Below are 19,741 nucleotides of genomic sequence, written 5' to 3' on the forward strand. Positions count from 1 at the left end.
GTAGGCAGCCAGGGCTCGGCTCAGCGAAGTGACAGGGTCATCATCATTGGAGATGAGAGGGTCATCATTGGAGGTGACATTGCGACACCACCACGTGTCATCAGTGCAGTACAGGGTGACCTGGAGGTCCCTGGTGTAGTCTTCCAGGTTCCGTTACAGGCACCCTGTAGACCCGAACAGAATCATCTCCTCGCCCCGCCTGGGCAGGGTGTCCAGCAGCTCGCCCATGATGGCCACCAGGGTGACCTGTGGCTGCAGCATGGCTGGGGACAGCTGGGGAGGGGACAGGGGAGGTGTCAGGGGCCTGGTGGCACCTATGGCCTCCTGGGGTGGCCCATGTGCCCCTGAAGGGTCCCCTTTGTCCCCATTGGTCCTTTGTAAGCCTTTTGTTCCCTTGGCCACCTCCTCCCCTTGTAATCCCTCCTGCCATCTGCCACCAGTGCTGTCCCCTCTGCCATCCCCAGCAGGCCTCGTGTCCTCTCCCTCCCCAGTGTTCCCTCTCTCCCTCTCTCCCCACCCCATGCGAGTTACACCTTGTGGAGCTCCATGCTCACTGGGGACTCCCTGGGGAAACTTGGGGGACGCTCCGGGGGTCAAATGAGCCATGGGATTTCCTTGATTGCCCTTCAGCACCGCTCGGCCACCCCACAGGCACTGGGCCTGGTGTGACCACCAGTGCACAAGAACTGGATGGCATCTGGAAGTGTCCTCACCAAGTGACTCGGGGCCTGGCGGGCGCTGGCCTCCCACAGCTGCTCAGCCACGGCCACCTTGGCCAGCAAGTCCTTGGCGACATTGGAGGACATTCTTTCTCCCCTCCACGGTTTTCTCCATGTCCCAGAGCAGGCGCTGAAGCTCCTGGGGGAACGCGGTGGCTTCATCACATGTGGCCACCAAGCACTCCAGCAGCCCCAGGGCCACCTCCAGGCGCTGTCTCATCATGGTGGCCCTTGTTGCCTCGCTGGCAGCCACCCTGGCCTCTCTCCTCACCTGGGCTTCATGCCTGGCCACTACCTCGGCCCCATCGTGGCTGCCCAGGGCCTGAGCCAGCTCCACCATGTTTTCCTGAGCAGTCCCATAACCAGCAGTCTCGTCCTACACCTCCCTGGTTCGGGCGGTGGCCTCCTCAGAGGCTGCCTCAGCAGCCACCTCCCTGCAGGTGTTGTGGAGCTTGGTGGCTTTCCCGGCCAGCTCGGCCCACCTGTCCTTGAGCATATCCAGGGCCATGAACCAGCTTATGTACGGCGATATCACACGCCTCTGCGGGGTCGTTGAGGTGCTCTCATAGGTGGCCAGGTCCTGGCTCAGGGAGGTGAGAGGGTTATTATCATCGTTGGTGGCATTCCAGAGCTGCCAGGTGTCATCAGTGTGGTACAGGGTGGCCCGGAGTTCCCTAGTGAATTTCTCCAGGTCCCGGTGCAGGCTCACTGCAGACCTGAGCAGCGTCTCATTCTCCCTGGGCAGGGTGGCCAGCAGCTCACCCAGGATGGCCACAGCGCTGTCCTGTGGCTGCAGCAGGGCTGGGGACAGCTGGGAAGGGGACAGCTGGGGAGGGGAGAGGGGAGGTGTCAGGGACATGGTGGCACTTACGGCCTCCTTCGGGGGCTCCTGTGCCCTCCTGGAATCCCCTTTGTCCCCTCCCCGGAGGGCTCTGCTGTCCTCTCTGTCCCTTTTTCACTCCCCCGACACCTCTGCTCCCCTCTGCCACCTCCTGTTGTCCCCCTCCCTTCACCACTCTGTCACCTCCCACCTTCCTCCTATGCCCTCCTGTCCCCTTTGCGACACCCTGTCCCTCCCAACACCCCTGTGTCCCCTCTGTCCCCCACTGCCTCCTTTCACCCCGCCCCCCACCGTGTCCCCTCTGTCACCCCCGTGTCCCCTCTGTCCCCCCCTCACCACCACTCCGGGATTGTCGCACCTCGAGGGGCTCCATGGCAGCTGGGGACACTCCAGGGACACTCCGGGGATGCCTTGGGGACACTCTGGGGACTCTCCGGATGACAAACACGCCTGGGTAAAGGTTGCGGACACGAAGGAACGGGACGCAGCCAGATGGGGGAAACAGGAAGAGGTGACAACACTGCCCTCCCTCCCCCGACTCTGGAACCAGGGCAGGGCCCCAGTGTCCCGCCGCGATATCCCATACAGGACCCAATGTCCCCTCAGGGTCCCCAACAAGGCTCAAGTGTCCCCCTCTGTCCTGTTGGGGACGGAGGTGACACACCAGGGTCCTCTTGGGGATACTGTGTGGACATCAGGGACATCGTAGTGACCCAAAACAGGACAGGGGATGTCAGGGTGGCTCCGGTGTCTCCAAGGGAAGGACACAGGGGTGTCCCCAAGGGAAGGACATGGGGGTGTCCCATTGGGGACATTGGGGGAACCCTGCCCAGGCCCCACAGGTGGGGGGGGGGGGGCAGAGGGGACAGTGACGTCACCTCTTCCTGCTTCCTCCATCCGGCCGTGCCACATTCTTGTGGGTCTCCAACTGTCACCTGGGTGTGTTTGTCACCTGGAGTACCCCAGAGTGTCCCCAGAGTGTCCCCGGAATGTCCCCAGTGGCCATGGAGCCCCTCAGCGTGTGACAATCTTGGCATGGGGGGAACATGGGGGTGACAGAGGGGACAAGAGGGTGTGGCAGGAAGGGGGGAGGTGACAGAGGGGTGGAGGGGACTGAGAGTGGCAGAGAGAGTGGACAGTGGGAGGGTGGCAGGGGGTGGCAGAGGGGATGAGGGGTTGGAAAAGGGACAGACGGGACAGCACAGCCCTCCAAGGAGGGGACACAGGGGACCCCAGGAAGGCACAGGCACCACTGCAGGAGGCCACAAGTGCTACGAGGTCCCTGACACCTCCCCTGTCCCCTCCTCAGCTGCTGGAGGCTCTGGTGGCCGTGGTGGCCACCCTGGGCGAGCTGGTAGCCACTGTGACCGGGCCAGACAGGGGCAGGCAGCTGCTGACCGTGTCCCCAAGGTCCTTCCTTCACGTGTCCCTGAGGACCTTCATCAATCACCTCCAGGACACTCTGGGCCAAAGTTTCATCTTTCTGGCCCATAGTGGTGTCACCCCCTGGTGGCACCACAGGGTCACCTCCCCGGACCCCTACACGTTCTCCCTGGACGACGTTGATGACCTCACCCTGAGGCACTGCCGTGTCCCCTCCCTGGGCCAGGCCCTGGCCAGCCTTGAGGCCACCGCTCGGACCACCTGGGCCGATGTGAGAGCTGCAGCCAAGGCCTGGCAGGAGCCAGTGGACACCTTCATGGAGTGCTGTTTCTGGCTGGCTGACAAGGCCACCAGGCTGTGCAATGCCTGGGCAGAGGAGGCCACCATGAGGGGACAGCAGGCAGAGGTGGCCCTGGGCCGCTGGAGCACTTGGTGGCCACGTGTGACAGAGCCATGGAGTACCCCCGGGAGCTGCAGCGCCGACTCAGGGACATCAACTTAGCCCTGGTGGGGACAGAGGAGCCATCTCCCGATATCCCCAGGGCCTTGGCACCCACATTTGAAGAAGCCACTGCATTCCTCCAGGAGTTGCGGCAGCAGGCTGGGGACATCACGGCCACCATGAAGGGGACAGAGAAGCCATCCCCTGATTTCTGTGCAGCCTTGCTGGCCGTGGTGGCCAAGGCTGAGTGGCTGTGGGATGCCAGCGGCCACCTGGCCACGTATCACCTGCTGTGGACACTTGAGGACATGCACCCCTTCTCCTTGCGTCCCTGTGCTGGCCACGATGGCCCTGGCCGCATGGCTGCACAGTGGGTGAGCGGTGCCAAAGCGCCATGGAGGAAATCCCGCGGCTGCTGCAGGAACGCTCCTGTCACCGTGATGGCGTCATGGTGCCACCACTGCAGAGACTTGGGGACATTCTGAGGGCATTCTTGACAAGCTTGGGGCAGAGGCCTCAATGAATGAGCCCCCTCGGTGCCTTGCAGCAGACTCAGCTGGGATTTGGGGGTCCGGGGGGTTTCTGGGCAGCCCCCGTTGCTGAGCACTGATCCCACCCTGGGGGGGCACTGGGATCCCCCAAAAACCGCACCTGCACCCCCTTCAGTGCTCCCAAAACCCCCTCGAGCACCTGCACCCTCCCCTTATTGTGCACTGGGACACCCCCAAAAACTGCATCCCCCTTCCCACCCGCCCTTGAGCATTGATCCCCCTTGAGCACCAGGACCACCGGAGATGCCCCCAAATCACCGAGCAACGGGACCCCCCCCTCTAGAGCATTGACCCCCGAATCGTGCACCGGGACCACCGGAGACCCCCCCGAATCACCGAGCACCGGGACCTCCCCCATGCACCGCCCCCCACTCGTGCACCAGCACCGGGACTGGACCCTCCTCGAGCACCGGGACCCCCCCTCGTGTATTGACCTCCCCTCACCGAGCACCAGGACTGGGACTGGACGCCCCCTCGAACCCCAAAACCCCCCCCGGGCACCGGCACCCCCGTGCACCAGGACTGGGACCGGACCCCCCCTCGTGTACCGACCCCACCCCGAGCATCGGGCCCGGACCCCCCTTTGTGCCCACCCACCCATCACGGGGGTTCCGCCCCCTCCCCTTTGAACCCCCTGGGAACAGCACCAGGACTGGGGGGGGGGCCCAGGAGCCGGACCGGGGGGACTCCGATCGCTGGGGGGACACAGGGGGGTCCCCAGCACCGGGTGGGTCCCTTGGGGCTCAATCCTGTGACCCCTCCCGTTATCACCAGGAACCCCTCCCAATTTACCGAGACCCCCCCATTCACTGCCTCCCCCCCTTCACCGACACCCCCAAAGCGCTGGGAGCCCCCCAGTCCATGAGCCCCCCCCAGTGTGCCAGGACCCCCCACTCACCGCCCCTCCCCCATCCATGGGAACCCCCCCACACTCACCACATGCCCCCAATCCATGCGACCCCCCCACACTCCCCAGATCCCGCCCTCCACCTCGGCACCCCCTGGGCCTCCCCCCATTGAATGAACCCCCCGAAACGCCCCCAGCCCCTCCCCTCTCGGCCCCCTCGAGCCCCCGGCCCGCGTTGGGCCCCGCCGGGGCCGGGCTGGCTCCACCCCCCGGGGTCCCCCTGAGCCCACCCGGGCCCCCCTGGACCCCCCGAGCCTCCCCCGGTGGGCCCGGGTTGGCTCCACTCCCCGGGGACGCCGCTGAGCGGAGCTTTTCAATAAACGCCGATCGGTCTTTTAGCGACGCCCATAGCGGGGCTGGGCCGCGCGGGATGGCCAATGGGGAGTGGGTGAGCGGGAGAGGTAGAAAGCATTATGAATGGAAGCGTGGGAAAAGGGGCGGGGCCGCGGGGGCGGCGGCCAATGGAGAGCTGAGGGGGCGTGGCCTGGGATTGGGCGGAAAGGGGCCGGCAAGGAATGGGGGTGAAATTACCCCGAAATTACCCCAAAAAACCCAAATCCCCCCAAACTCCGGTCAAGGACCACGAAATACTCCAAAAATACCCCAAAACTGCCACAAAAAAAATCGAAATTCCAATCAGGGACCATATAATAAACCCAAATCCCCACAAAATTGTCGCAAATCCAAATCCAAATCCAAACCCAGTCAGGGAGGCTCAAATCCCTGTAAGACCTCCCAGATTTACTCGGGATGCCCAAAACCCAGCCGGGACAACCCAAAATCTCCTCAGGACCCCTTAGAATCCCCCCCCAGATTCCTGCAGGATCCCGCAGATCCCCTCAGGACCCCCCAAAATCCCCCCTCAAATCCTCTCACAACCACAATTCTCCCTCAGAACCCCCCCCAAATCCACCCCAAACCCCCTCAGCACCCCCAAACCCCCTCACAACCCCCCAGACTCCCTCAGGACCCCCACATCTCCCTCAGGATCCCCCAAAACCCCCTCAAGATCCCCCACATCTCCTCAGGACCCCTCACACGGACTCAGGACCCCCTCAGAACTCTCCAAAAACCCCCAAATCCCCTTAGGATTCCCCAAATCCTCTCATGACCCCTCACATCCCCTCAGGAGCCCCAGTTCTCCCTCAGGACCCCACAAACCCTCTCAGAACCACTCACATCCCCTCAGGATCCCCCAGTCCCCCTCAGGATTCCGCAGAACCCCTCACATCCCCTCACAACCCGTGCAAACCCCCTCAGAACCCTCCAAATCCCCTCACATCACCTCAGCCCTCCCCAATCCCCTCATAATTCTCCGAACCCCCTCCTCCCCTCCCCGTCCCGCCCCCCCCGCTCCCGGTGCTGACCGCGGTCGCTGTCGCCCATCCCGCGCTGCCGGGGAGGGTCCCGGGGCTCCCTCGGCGCCCACAAATTCCCGCCTCGTCCCCCGCCTCCCGCGGCCTCGACCCCGCTCCGCCGCCGCTGGGCACCACCGGGACCACAATGCCCACAATGCCCCGCGGTTCTGCCGGAAGCGGCCGCCCGATGCCGCCGCGGGGGCGACTTCTGGCAGTACTTCTGTCCGGCACAGCTTCTGATTAATCCGCGCTGCGCGATAGGGCCGCTGTTCCGCCATCTTTGTTGAGGGCAATTCTGTGGGCTCCTCAGAGCGCTCCGCGTTTTTTCATAAATCCAGCCGGGAACGGCGGAACCCGCCTGGAAATGGCGGGATGGAGCCTAAATCCCCTGGCATTCAACCAAAGCGCCCAAATCCACCCAGAAGTGTCTCCCAGGAGCGCTACCAAGCTCAACTAGCCCAAACTGCCCGTCTCTGGCGTGAGGCATCGCCGCCATTTTGCGTGAGGGCAGTTCCGCCCGGTCCTGGATATGCTCCCACAGGTGGGCAGAGCAACGGGGATTCCAAATTCCACTTGAATTCCCCAAATTCAGCCTAAATCCCCCCATAATTCCGCTTAAACCCCCCAGATTCTGCCGAAAACCCTGCAGGACCCCTGGGGCCTCTAAAGAGACCCAGGGCAGCTCCTGCCCTTTTCATGAAGCAGCGCCGCCATCTTGTTGAGGGCAGTTCCGCCCGCTCCTCGGAGCGCTCCGCGTTCCCTCATAAATCCCGCCGGGAACGGCGGAATCCGCCTGGAAATGCCTGGACGGAGCCTAAATCCACTGGGTATGGATCCTAAATCCCCTGGGATTGAGCCAAAGCGCGCAAATCCTCGAGCTTCCATGGAAAAGGGCGGTACGGGAAAGGGCGGGCGCCCGGCCCCTTTCCCATCCTTCCTGAGGCGGTTCCGCCTTTTCTCGGCGCCGTTCCCGGGACCGGTTCTGGGCCGGGACCGGAGTCCGTCCCGGGGCTCCTTTGCCACCGGAGCGTGCCCAACGTGTCCCCAGTGAGCATGGAGCCCAAAGAGGTGTGACCGGGGGGGGAGAGGAGGGGAAACGTGGGGTGGTGAAAGGGGGCAGTGAGCGAGGGGAGAGGATACGGGGCCTGGAGGGGGGGTGGCAGAGGGGACAGCAGAGGGTGGCAGAGGGGACAGCAGTGGGGGCAGGAGGGTGGCAGAGGCTACGAGGGAAGGGGCAGAGGTGGCAGCAGGAACAAGAGAGGGACAGACGGGTAGCAGAGCCCTCCCGGGAGGGGCAAAAAGGACCCCTCGGGGCAGGGGGCCACCCCAGGAGGCCGTAAGCGCCACCATGTCCCTGACACCTCTCCTGTCCCCTCCCCAGCTGTCCCCGGCCCTGCTGCAGCCACAGGTCACCGTGGTGGCCATCCTGAGTGAGCTACTGGGCACCCTGCCCAGGGAGAACGACACTCTGCTCGGGTCTGCAGTGAGCTTGTACCGACACGTGGTGAAATTCACCACGGAACTCCGGGCCACCCTGTACCGCACTGATGACGCCTGGCGGCGCCACAATGTCACCTCCGATGGTGATGACCCTGTCACTTCCCTGAGCCGGGCCCTGGCTGCCTACAAGAGCACCCCACGGACCACCTGGAAGTGTGTGACATGGGCAGCCCTGAAGTGGCAGTGGGCGGTGGCTGGGCCAGTGGACAGCTGGGCCCAGCTGGCCAGGAAAGCCACTGAGCTCCGCAACACCTGCAGAGGGGTGGCCAGTGAGGCAGCCGACATGGCTGCCACTGCCGCTGCCCGGGCCAGGGAGCTGCAGGAAGCGGCTGCCCGTTATGGGACAGCTCAGGAAAACATGGGGGAGCTGGGTCAGGTCCTGGGAGGGGAGGAGGGGGCTGAGGTGGTGGCCGGGCATGAAGCCCAGGTGAGGAGAGAGGCCATGGTGGCTGCCAGAGAGGCAACAAGGGCCACCATGGTGAGACAGCGGGTGGAGGCGGCCCTGGGTCTGCTGGAGCGCTTGGTGGCCGCGTGTGTGGAAGCGACCGCGTTCCCCCGGGAGCTGCAGCGCAGGGTTGGGCACATTGAGGCCGCCCTGAAGGGGACAAATGAGGCGTCCCCCAATGTCCCCGAGGACTTGGTGGCCAAGGTGGCCGAGGCCGAGCGGATGTGGGAGGCCAACGCCCGCCTGGCCAAGGATCACCTGCTGGGGACACTTCCAGACATCATCAAGTTCTATTTCACTGGTGATCCCGCCAACCCCAGTGCCTGTGGGGTGGCCGAGCGGTGCCAAAGAGCCATTGATGACATCCCAAGGCTCCTTCGACCCCTGGAGCATCCCCAGAGCATCCCCAGCGTGTCCCCAGAGGTGCGATGGGGGGAGGGCAGGGGTGGGAAAGGGTGTCGCAAAGGGGACAGGAGTGAGTGGCAGGAAGGGGGGAGGTGACAGAGGGGGGTGGGGGCAATGGGAGATGGGGTGTACATGAGGGGGAGGGGACACGGGGGCTGGCGGGGTGGGGTGGGGAGCAGATGATGGGAGGGGCTATGAGGGGAGAGGGAGGGGGTGGCAGAGGGAACAAGGGGCTGACAAAGGAATGGAGAGGACAAAGGGGACCTCTTGGGGGCAGGGGACCACCCCAGGAGCCGTAAGTGCCATCAGGTCCCTGACACCTCCTCTGTCCCCTCTCCAGCTGTCCCCAGCCCTGCTGCAGCCACAGGTCACCATGGTGGCCATCCTGGGTGAGCTGCTGGCCACCCTGCCCAGGCAGGATGAGGAGATGCTGCTGCTCAAGTCTGCAGTGAGACTGTACCAGGACCTGGAGGATTTCACCAGGAATCTCTGGGTCACCCTGTACTGCATTGAGGGCACCTGGTGGCACTGCAATTTCACCTCCGATGATGACTCTCCCACCTCTGATGATGATGACCCTGTCACCTCCCTGAGCCAGGTCCTGGCCACCTACAAGAGCACCCCAGGGACCACCTGGTCCCATGTGCCAATGGCAGCCAGGAAGTGGCACAGCTCGGCAGATGTGCTCGTGGGCAGGTGGGCCCGGCTGGCCTGCACAGCCACCCAGCTCCGCATCACCTGCAGGGATTTGGCCACCAAGGCGGCCCCCAAGGCAGCCACCGCCACTGCCCGGGCCAGGGAGCTGCAGGACAAGGCTCCCCGTGATGGGACAGCTCCGGAAAAAATGGTGAAGCTGGGTCAGGCCCTGGGCAGGGAGGAGGGGGCCGAGGTGGTGGCCGAACCTGAAGCACAGGTGAGGAGAGAGGCCATGGTGGCTGCCAGCGAGGCAACAAGGGCCACCATGGAGAGAGAGTGGGTGGAGGCGGCCCTGGGGCTGCTGGAGCGCTTGGTGGCCGCATGTGACGAAGCCACCGTGTTCCCCCGGGAGCTGCAGTGGCGGCTCAGGGACACCGAGACCACCCTGGAGGGCACAAATGAAGTGTCCTCCGATATCCCCGAGGACTTGGTGGCCAAGGTGGCCGAGGCCGAGCGGATGTGGGAGGCCAATGCCCGCCTGGCCAAGGATCATCTACGGGGGACACTTGATGACATCATCAACTTCTATTTCACTGCTGGTCCCACCAGGCCCAGTGCCTATGGGGTGGCCGAGCGGTGCCGAAGAGCCATCGAGGACATCCCAAGGCTCCTTCGACCCCCAGAGCGTCCCCAAGGTGTCCTCAAGATGTCCCCAGTGAGCATGGCGCTCCAAGAGGTGCGAGGGTGGAGAGTGGAACAAAGGGGACACTGGGGGGCCAGCGGGCAGTGAGGGATGGAGAGGAAATGGGATGGCAGGAGGGGACAGGAGGCAATGGCAGGAAGGGGGGAGGTGACAGAGAGGTGGAAGAGGGGTGATGGAGGGAGTGGGGGATGGAGGGACACGAAGGGGATGGGGCACAACTGGTGACAGAAAGGGGGGCAGGGGGCAGGAGGGGCTATGAGGAGAGGGGCAGGGGTGGCAGTGAGAGGAAATGACTGACAAAGGGACGGAGAGAGCAAATGGCACCCCTCAGTTGCAGGGGGCCACCCCAGGAGGCTGTAAGTGCCACCAGGTCCCTGACAACTCCCCTGTCCCCTCCCCAGCTGTCCCCAACCCTGCTGCAACCACAGGTCACCGTGGTGGCCATCCTGGGCGAGCTGGTGGCCACCCTGCCCAGGCGGGATAAGATGAAGCTTGTGTCCGCAGTGGACCTGTACTGGGAACTGGTGAACTTCACCAAGGACCTCCAGGTCACCCTGTACTGCATTGATGACACCTGGCGGCGCCACAATGTCACCTCCGATGGTGATGACCCTGTCACCTCCCTGAGCCAGGTCCTGGTCACCTACAAGAGCACCCCATGGACCCCCCAGAACCGTGTGACAATGGCAGCCAGCAAGTGGCAGCAGTTGGTGGCCACGCTCATGAACAGCTGGGCCCGGCTGGCCAGGGCAGCCACCAAGCTCCACAACACCTGCATAGAGGCGGCTGCTGAGGCGGTTGACAGAGTCACCCAGGCCAGAGAACAGCAGCGCAGGGCTGCCTATGGTGAGACAGCTCAGGAAAACATGGTGGAGCTGGGTCAGGTCCTGGGCGGGGAGGAGGACCCCTATAAAGCCCAGAAGAGGATAGAGGCCAGGGTGGCTGCCAGCGAGGCAACAAGGGCCACCATGGAGAGACAGCGGGTGGAGGCGGCCCTGGGGCTGCTGGAGCGCTTGGTGGCCGCATGTGACGAAGCCACCGCGTTACCCCGGGAGCTGCAACGCAGGGCTGGGGACGCTGAGGCCGCCCTGAAGGGGACAAATGAGGCGTACCCCGATGTCCCCGAGGACTTGGTGGCCAAGGTGGCCGAGGCTGAGCACCTGTGGGAGGCCAACGCATGCCTGGTCAAGGATCACCTGCTGGGGACACTTGATGACATCATCAAGTTCTTGTTCGCTCGTGGTCCCGACTGCCCCAGTGCCTGTGAGGTGGCCGAGCGGTGCCAAAGAGCCATCGAGGACATCACAAGGCTCCTTCGACATCCGGAGCATCCCCAGAGCCTCCCCAAGGTGTCCCCAGTGAGTATGGAGCCCCAAGAGGTGCGATGGGGGAGAGGGGGTCAGAGGTGACAGGAGGGGGGTGGGGGCAGGGGGGTGGTGGGAGGGGTCAGGAGGTTGCAGAGGGGACAGGAGGGAGTGGCCGGAATGGGGGAGGTGACAGAGAGGTGGAGGGGAAAGGGGGAGGAGCGTGCAGTGCGGAATGGAGGGGACATGGGGACTGACGGTGGTGGCAGAGGGGAAAACAGGGCGGGCAAATGGTGGGAGGGGCTATGAGGGGATTGGCAGAGAGGAACTGACTGACAAAGGGATGGAGGGGACAAAGGGGACCCCTAGGGGGCAGGTTTCACCCCAGGAGGCCGTAAGTGCCACCAGGTCCCTGACACTTCCCCTGTCCCCTCCCCAGCTGTCCCCGGCCCTGCTGCAGCCACAGGTCACCATGGTGGCCATCCTGGTTGAGCTGCTGGACACCCTGCACAGGCAGGATGAGGAGATGCTGATGGTGCTCGAGTCCCCAAGGTGCCTGTACAGTGAACTGGTGGATTTCACCGAGGAGTTCCACAACACCCTGTACTACACTGATGACACCTGGTACCACCGCAATAACTCCTCTTTAACTGACCCTCTCACCTCCCTGAGCCAGGCCTTGGCCGCCTACAAGAGCACCCCATGGACCACCTGGTTCAATGTGAAAATAGCAGCGAGCGAGTGGCAGAAGGCGGTGTCTCTGCTTGTGGACAGCTGGGCCAGGCTGCCCAGGAAGGCCACCGAGCTCCACAACGCCTGCAGGGAGGTGGCCGCGGAGGTGGCTGACAGGGCGGCCACTGCTACCGCCCCAGCCAGGGAGCTGCAGGACGAGGCTGCGCATTATGGGACAGCTCAGGAAAACATGATGGAGCTGGGTCAGGCCCTGGGCAGGGAGGAGGGGGCCGAGGTGGTGGCTGGGCATGAAGCCAAGGTGAGGGAAGAGGCCATAGTGGCTGCCAGCAAGGCAAGAAGGGCCACCATGGTGAGACAGCGGGTGGAGGCGGCCCTGGGGCTGCTGGAACGCTTGGTGGCCGTGTGTGACGAAGCCACCGCGTTCACCCAGGAGCTGCAGCACAGGGTTGGGGACATCAAGACCAGCCTGAAGGGGACAAATGAGGCATCATCCGATGTCCCTGAGGACTTGGTGGCCAGGGTGGCCATGGCTGAGCGGCTGTGGGAGGCCAACAACCGCCTGGCCAATGATCACCTGGAGGAGACACTTGACTACATCATCAAGTTCTATGTCGATGGTGAACCCGTCAGCCCCAGTGCCTTTGGGGTGGCCGAGCGGTGCCAAAGAGCCATCGAGGACATCCCAAGGCTCCTTCAACCCCGAGAGCGTCCCCAAGGTGTCCCCAAGGTGTCTCCAGTGAGCATGGAGCGCCAAGAGGTGCGATGGGGGCGGAATGGGACAGAGGGAACACTGTGGGGGCGAGGGGAGGGGGTAATGGGGTATAGGGGGGACACGGGGGGTGTTGGAGGTGGCAGAGGGGACAGCAGAGGGGCAGGGGTTGGGAGAGGCTACGAGTGGAGGGGCAGAGTGAGGCAGTGGGAACAAGAGGCTGAAAAAGGGATAGAGGGGACAAAGGGGACCCCTCAGGGGCAGGGTGCCACCCCAGAAAGCCACAAATGCCTCCAGGTCCCTGACACTTCCCCTGTCCCCTCCCCAGCTGTCCCCGGCCCTGCTGCAGCCACAGGTCACCGTGGTGGCCATCCTGGGTGAGCTGCTGGCCACCCTGCCCAGGCGGGACGAGGAGATGCTGCCCATGTCCACAGCGAGCCTGTACTGGGACCTGGTGGACTTCACTGAGAGCCTCTGGGTCACCCTGTACTGCACTGAGGGCACCTGGTGGTGCCGCAATGTCACCCACGATGATGGTGACCCTCTCACCTCCCTGAGTGGGGCCCTGGCCGCCTATGACAGGACCCCATGGACCACCCGGGATGATCTGACAATGGCAGCCAGGAAGTGGCAGCGGTCGGTGTCTGTGCTTGTGAAAAGCTGGGCCAAGCTGCCCAGGAAGGCCATCAAGCTCCACAACACCTGCAGGAAGGTGGTCACTGAGGCGGCCGACAGGGCGGCCACTGCCACCGCCCGGGCCAGGGAGCTGCAGGACGAGGCTGCCCATGATGGGACAGCTCAGGAAAACATGGTGGAGCTGGGTCAGGCCCTGGGCAGGGAGGAGGGGGCCGAGGTGGTGGCTGGGCATGAAGCCAAGGTGAGGGAAGAGGCCATAGTGGCTGCCAGCGAGGCAACAAGGGCCACCATGGTGAGACAGCGGGTGGAGACGGCCCTGGGGCTGCTGGAGCGCTTGGTGGCCGCATGTGACGAAGCCACTGCGTTACCCCGGGAGCTGCAGCGCAGGATTGGGGACATTGAGGCCGCCCTGATATGGACATATGAGGGATTCTTTGATATCCTCGAGGGCTGGGTGGCCAAGGCGGCCGAGGCCGAGCGGTTGTGGGAGGCCAATGCTCGTCTGGCCAAGGATCACCTGCTGGGGGCAGTTCCAGACACCATCCAGTTGTTCAGTGGTGGTCCCACCAGCCTCAGTGCCTGTCGGGTGGCCGAGAGGTGCCAATGAGCCATCAATGACATCCCAAGGCTCCTTCGACCCCCGGAGTGTCCCCAGAGTGTCCCCAGAGTGTCCCCAGTGAGCATGAAGCTCCAAAAGGTGTGATTGGGGGCAAGAGAGATGGAGACAGAGGGAACACTGCGGGGGGAGGGGGCAATGGGGGATGGAGGGGATATGAGGGGTGGCAGGAGGGGAGAGGAGGTCGCAAAGGGGACCAGAGGGAGGGGCAGGAAGGGAGGAGGTGACAGAGGCATGGAGGGGAAAGGGGGACAATGGGGCAGTGGGAGATGGGGATGACGGGGGGAGGGCAGACACGGGGGCTGGGGAGGCTCTGGCAGAAGGGACAGCGGGGGATTGCAGGGGCTACAGCTGTGTTGGTAGTGGGTGGCTGAGGGGACAGTGGGGAGGGTGGCAGTGGGTGGCAGAGGGGAGGAGTGCATGGCACTGGGACAGGGGACAGCAGAGCCCTCCAGGGAGGGGACAGAGGGGACACCAGGAGGGCACAGGCACCACTGAAAGAGGGCCACAAATGCCTCCAGGTCCCTGACACCTCCCCTGTCCCCTCCCCAGGTGTCCCCTCCCCAGCTGCTGGAGGCTCTGGTGTCTGTGGTGGCCACCCTGGGTGAGGTGGTGGCCACTGTGACCGGGCCACATTGGGGCGTGCGGCGCTTTGTGCCCCCAAAATTGCTGCACGGGGCCCTGAGGATCTTCACCTGGAGCCTCCATAAGGGCCTGGAACACCCCGGTGTCACCTCCCTGGGTGACCCTGGTGTCCCCTCCCTGGGCCAGGCCCTGGCCACCCTTGGGGCCACCCCTGGGGCCACCTGGGCTGATGTGAGAGCCGCGGGCAGCGCCTGGCAGGATTTGGTGGCTGCACTTGAGAAGAGCTGGGACCAGGTGGCCCGGGAGGCCACTGAGTTCCGTGACACCTGCGAGAACGCAGCACCCGCCTGGGCCGGGGACCCTCAGGACAAGGCCACCTGCAGGGGGACAGCTGAGGACAACCTGGCAGCCACAGCCCAGCAGCTGATGGTGGCCCTGGACAGGGATGGGGAGGCTTCAGTGGAGGCCACACGCAATGCCCAGATGGCAGTGGCCCCCAACGAGGCCATGGAAGAGAATGTGGTGGCCACCAGGCGGGCAAAGGCGGCCATCAGAAGGAGACATTGGGCAGAGGTGGCCCTGGAGCCACTGCAGTACTTGGTGGCCACATGTGACAGAGCCATGTTGTTCCTCTCGGAACTGCAGCGCCAGCTCAGAGAAGTCGAGGCTGCCCTGTAGGGGACAAATGACGCATCCCTCGATGTCCCCGATGCCTTGGTGGCTGCGGTGGCCAAGTTTGAGCAGCTGTGGCAGGCCAGCGCCCGCCTGTTCAAGCATCACCTGCTGGAGACACTTGGGAACATCCATGACCTCCTCTTGAGTCCCTATGATGGTCATGGTGGCCCCAACGGGCCCAGCAGCCACGTGGTGGCCGAGCAGTGCCAAAAAGCCATCGAGGACATCCCGAGGCTGCTGCAGAGACAGTGATGTCACTGCTGTGATGTCATCATGGCAGTGACATCATTGGGGACATGGCTGCTGTCACCTGTGCCCTCCCTGTGCAGTATTTGAGATAAATCTGGGGAATTTTCATTGAAATTACCCCAATCCTGATGGGAATTCCTGGACTGATGTCTCTGGGGACACTCAGGGGACAGTCTGGGGACACTGGGGACACTCAGAGCTACTCAGGGACACTCTGATGATACTCAGGGACAGGGGACAGGGGTGAATGAGTCCCCTCAGCAGCTTCCAGGTTTCCACTGTGCCTGCAGACCAGCCGGGTCATAAATGACAATTTATTTATTGCCTTTTGCATTTTTGATTGCCTTTTGCACATTGTTATTAATCACCAACAATTTGATACAGTATTTGATACTGATTTTGATTATCAGTGATTCCTTATAGCTGCTGGTTGTTGCAATATAATCTATCAGTTCATGTGTGCACCGTACAGCCTGTAAATTAATTAATTAACTAAATAATTAATAATATCCTCTATATAAATCAGACCAGGCTCATCTGAACTCTGTGTCAGACACATCACTGACCCCATTGACAGACGAGTGCTCAATAAATCCATCCCAATGTTCCTTGAGGGGAGCGCAGCCAGGGAGCTGTTTCAAGGCGCTGTCACTGAGATATTTCCCCTTGAAAACCCTTGGTGGGATGCAAATACACCCGAGCAGATGGCAAAATTAAAATGCCATCAAACCCTTGAGAAAGGGATCCAACAGCTGAGAGAAGTGGCAGTATTGGAGGTACTCTTTGGGAGGGATGGACAGCATGAAAATGACCTCGACAAGGTCAGGTGCACAGGGCAAATATTGTGGAGTCTGGCAAATCTGGGGCCATCTCAATACACCACCTTCATTGCAATGACTGATGCTGATACCAACCGAGAGGCAGTGGGCTCTGTCACCAACAAGCTTAGAAATTGTGAAAAATGTGTATTTTATGATTGGCTTTTGGCAAATATTAAAATGAATATTATATGTGTTATGTTAGAACGTGATGCTGTGTTAATTTTTTTAAGTAGTGTGCTAAATATAGTTTTAGATTATAACATAATGTTAAAATAGAAACTAGGCTACGTAAGATACTTTTTTCAAAAGGGACGAGTAAGGCACTTCCACTGAGACAACAGCCTCAGGACACCTAAATCTTTCAGAAAAAAAGAATTTATTGCTCCCTTATCAGAAGAAACCAACTTCTTCCTGCCTCGCTCAGCCATGAAGCCAGGATTCAGAGAAAGTAGTTGGCACTGACCAGGCAGAATCCTTTGTTTGAATGGAATTTATGCATCATGTAGGAGGTGTATGATTATGCAACAGGCTATTGGTTTTACGCTTTTAAGGATTAATCTTCTGTTACTGGGTGTCCCTTTTTTGGGCTTATTCTGCCCAGAAAGAGGTACCTGGACTCTTCATAACTCTTTATTTTTATTGTCTTGTATTATCCTAATCCCAATGTTCCAAATTTTCATTACTCTTTTTTAATCCCAATTTTCAAATTTTTATTACCAATTGTATTACTATTTTTATAATAATTTTATTATTATTAAGCTTTTAAAATTCTAAAAACAAGAAGTGATTGGTGTTTTTCACAGATATTATGAGAGTTTGATCAACGGCCCCATGCAGGCTGATGTCCCTGCTGTGGTCAAGGAACTCAAAGAGGAGATGAGGGAAATGAGGGAGGAGGTGAGGAAGATCAATGCAGCACCCGTGCGAGTCACAGGCCCCAGAGTCAGAGCCCAACGTCCCCCAGCTCGACAGAGAGGGTGCACCCCAAGGGCTGACCTATGGTTCTGTCTGTGTGACCATGGGGAAGACATGGGAAAGTGGGATGGGAAACCCACTTCTGTTGGGAAGGATGAAAGTTTAACAAGAAAGTCTCACAAGTGTGTGTGCTGGGCAGAAAGATTTTTGAATGTAGAATCTGGGGAAGGAATAGAGATGGAAGCAAGTTTTGATACAGAAGAAAAGAATTGCTGAGCCAGTCTTACTGGATAACCAAGGAGGCAAAGGGTGTGTTCGTTAGAAGGGGTTTTGTGGCTTAGAGCAAAGGATAAACCCACCACAAACAAGAGGTTTTTACCAAACAGAAAGATAGCACAGGCAAACAAGCCCACCAATGATGCAAATAGAAAAACAGTCTCAGAATTTTCCACTGCAAGAGAACTGAAAAATACCTTCTATCTTGAACTGTAATGTACTAACTTTTAGTGATTGGAGAATAGTAACATGAATATGGTAATTATAGTAGTTATGATAGGCTATAGGTAAAGGTTAAGGTATAAATTGGTTCTGCTGTATTAAGATGCTCAGCAAAGAAAAGTATCTAATGCAATGTAACCAAAACCAAAGGGTCTGCAGGCCTGCCTGCAGCTTGGGCTGACAGCTGTAGGCACAGACTCTGTCACCCATGACCCTGGACTGCTGTAACATCTTGGATGTAATAAACTGCATTTTGAAGAGCTGCCTGGACTCCTGCATCTTTCAGTCTGGCTCTTACGGTGGCGCCCAAGTGGGGCACCATTAGTAAGAGGGATTAGAAAGAGCCTGAATGAGAGCTGTGGTCACAGGCTCTGTCACCCATGACCCTGACCTGCTGTAACATCTTGGATGTACTAAACTTTATTTTGAAGAGCCACATGGAGTCCCACATCCCTCATTTAGGCTCCTACAGCGGCGCCCAATGTGGGGTGCCCTTAGTAAGAGCCTGATAAAGGGATGTGTGCCTCCAGGCCTGCCTGCAGCTGGAGCTGACAGCTTGTCATGGTTTGACCCGGAAACAGGATTTCTGGGATGCTGTGGATGGGGCCAATGAGTGCTCAGATTTGAATATTGCCATCTGGCCCAACCACTGGGCATTGGGATCCACCTCCGAGAACACAGGGTAAAAGCAGGGCTCTCCCCCTGGCAGTTCCTCTTTGGACTTCCGGCGGGACGGAGTTGAGTCTCTCCCCCCGGCCCAGTTGCTGGCTGGGCAGGGGGAGGGGAAAAGCCATGCGCCCGGCCCGGGAGAGGTAGGCCTGGCCCCCCACCCAAGGGTGGAAGAAAGAAGTAAAGAAATGCCGGGAAGCAATGGGCAGCCTGTTCCCCCCGCTTGGAGACAGACAGAGAGAGAGAGAGTGCAGCCTGTGTTTGTGTGCCATTACCTTGAAATTCAGTAAACATGTGCTGGCAGCAGGCAGCCCGGCTGAGGAGATGGGGGCGGGGGGGTGCAGCCAGGAGTCCAGCCGCTTGGAGGAGTTTTTAACCCCTTTTTTGGACAATGAAAACTTCACAGAACATTAACCCTTCCTAGATGAGTGATGAAGGTCTGGACCAGAGAGAGAGAGAGTGAGAGATGTTGGAAAGATGGAGAAGATGGAGTGGCATTTTATGCTGGACTCTTTTGTGTAGCCATGGACAGAGCTATGTTTCCGTGTAATACAGAGACTGAGTCCAGGGGGAGAAATGTCCCAGAGCAAAGAAGATTCAGTGTGGGTACCCCTCGGCCCCAGGGGGTATATAAAATAGGGGGGGGACAGATGTCCCAAAGGTGAGATACTGTGCTTCTCTGGAACTGGACACAGCATCCTTAAAAAAAGACAACCCTGGAAGCAGCCCTGATTTTGGTTCGGTGGTGAGAGCACCGGAACAAGTACGGAAAAGGCCACCACGACACATGGAAGGATTCCCTCTCCTCTTGAGGAACTGAAAGTTGAGCATTCTAAAGGGTGGTGCTGGACCCAGAATTGATTTTGGATTGCATCGTATTGGGAATTTGGGGGGGAGGAGGAGGAGGAGAGTGTTTTTGTGAGGTTTTCATTTTCCTTGTGTTTTTTTCTTTCTTTTGTGGGTAGTTTAGTAATTGTTTGTGTAGTTTAGTTAATAAACTTTTCTTTTTCTTCAAGTGGGAGCCTGCTTTGTTTATTCCTGGTCAAAATCTCACAGCAGACACCAGAGTAGGTGTATTTTCATGGGGGGCATTTGGCATTGTGCCAGTGTCAAACCTTGACACAGCTGTAGGCACAGGCTCTGTCACCCATGACCCTGGACTGCTGTAACACCTTCGATACAATAAACTCCATTTTGAAGAGCCACATGGAGTCCCACATCTCTCATTTAGGCTCTTACAGTGGCGCCCAAAGTGGGGCGCCACCAATAGTAAAAGCCTCAGTGAGGGGTGTGGGTCTCCAGGCCTGCCTGCAGCTGGAGCTGACATGTAGGCACAGGATCTGTCACCCTTGACCCTGGACTGCTGTAATACCTTGGATGTACTAAACTGCATTATGAAGAGCTGCCTGGGGTCCCACATCCCTCATTTAGGCTCTTACACCCCCTCATCCACATCTGAGACAGAATGGATCCCCTGGGAA

The 19,741-nt window shown here is 60.1% G+C and overlaps 1 pseudogene; it reads right to left on the reverse strand.

Moving 5' to 3' along the window:
• The window catches only part of LOC128945551 (uncharacterized), a 1,882,792-nt pseudogene that overhangs the window by 415,561 nt on the left and 1,447,490 nt on the right, over nucleotides 1-19,741 (reverse strand).

The sequence above is a fragment of the Melozone crissalis genome, unplaced genomic scaffold (assembly GCF_028551555.1).
Source record: "Melozone crissalis strain CALT ecotype California unplaced genomic scaffold, PUWL_Pcris_2 ptg000066l_1, whole genome shotgun sequence".
NCBI classification, from domain to species: domain Eukaryota; kingdom Metazoa; phylum Chordata; class Aves; order Passeriformes; family Passerellidae; genus Melozone; species Melozone crissalis.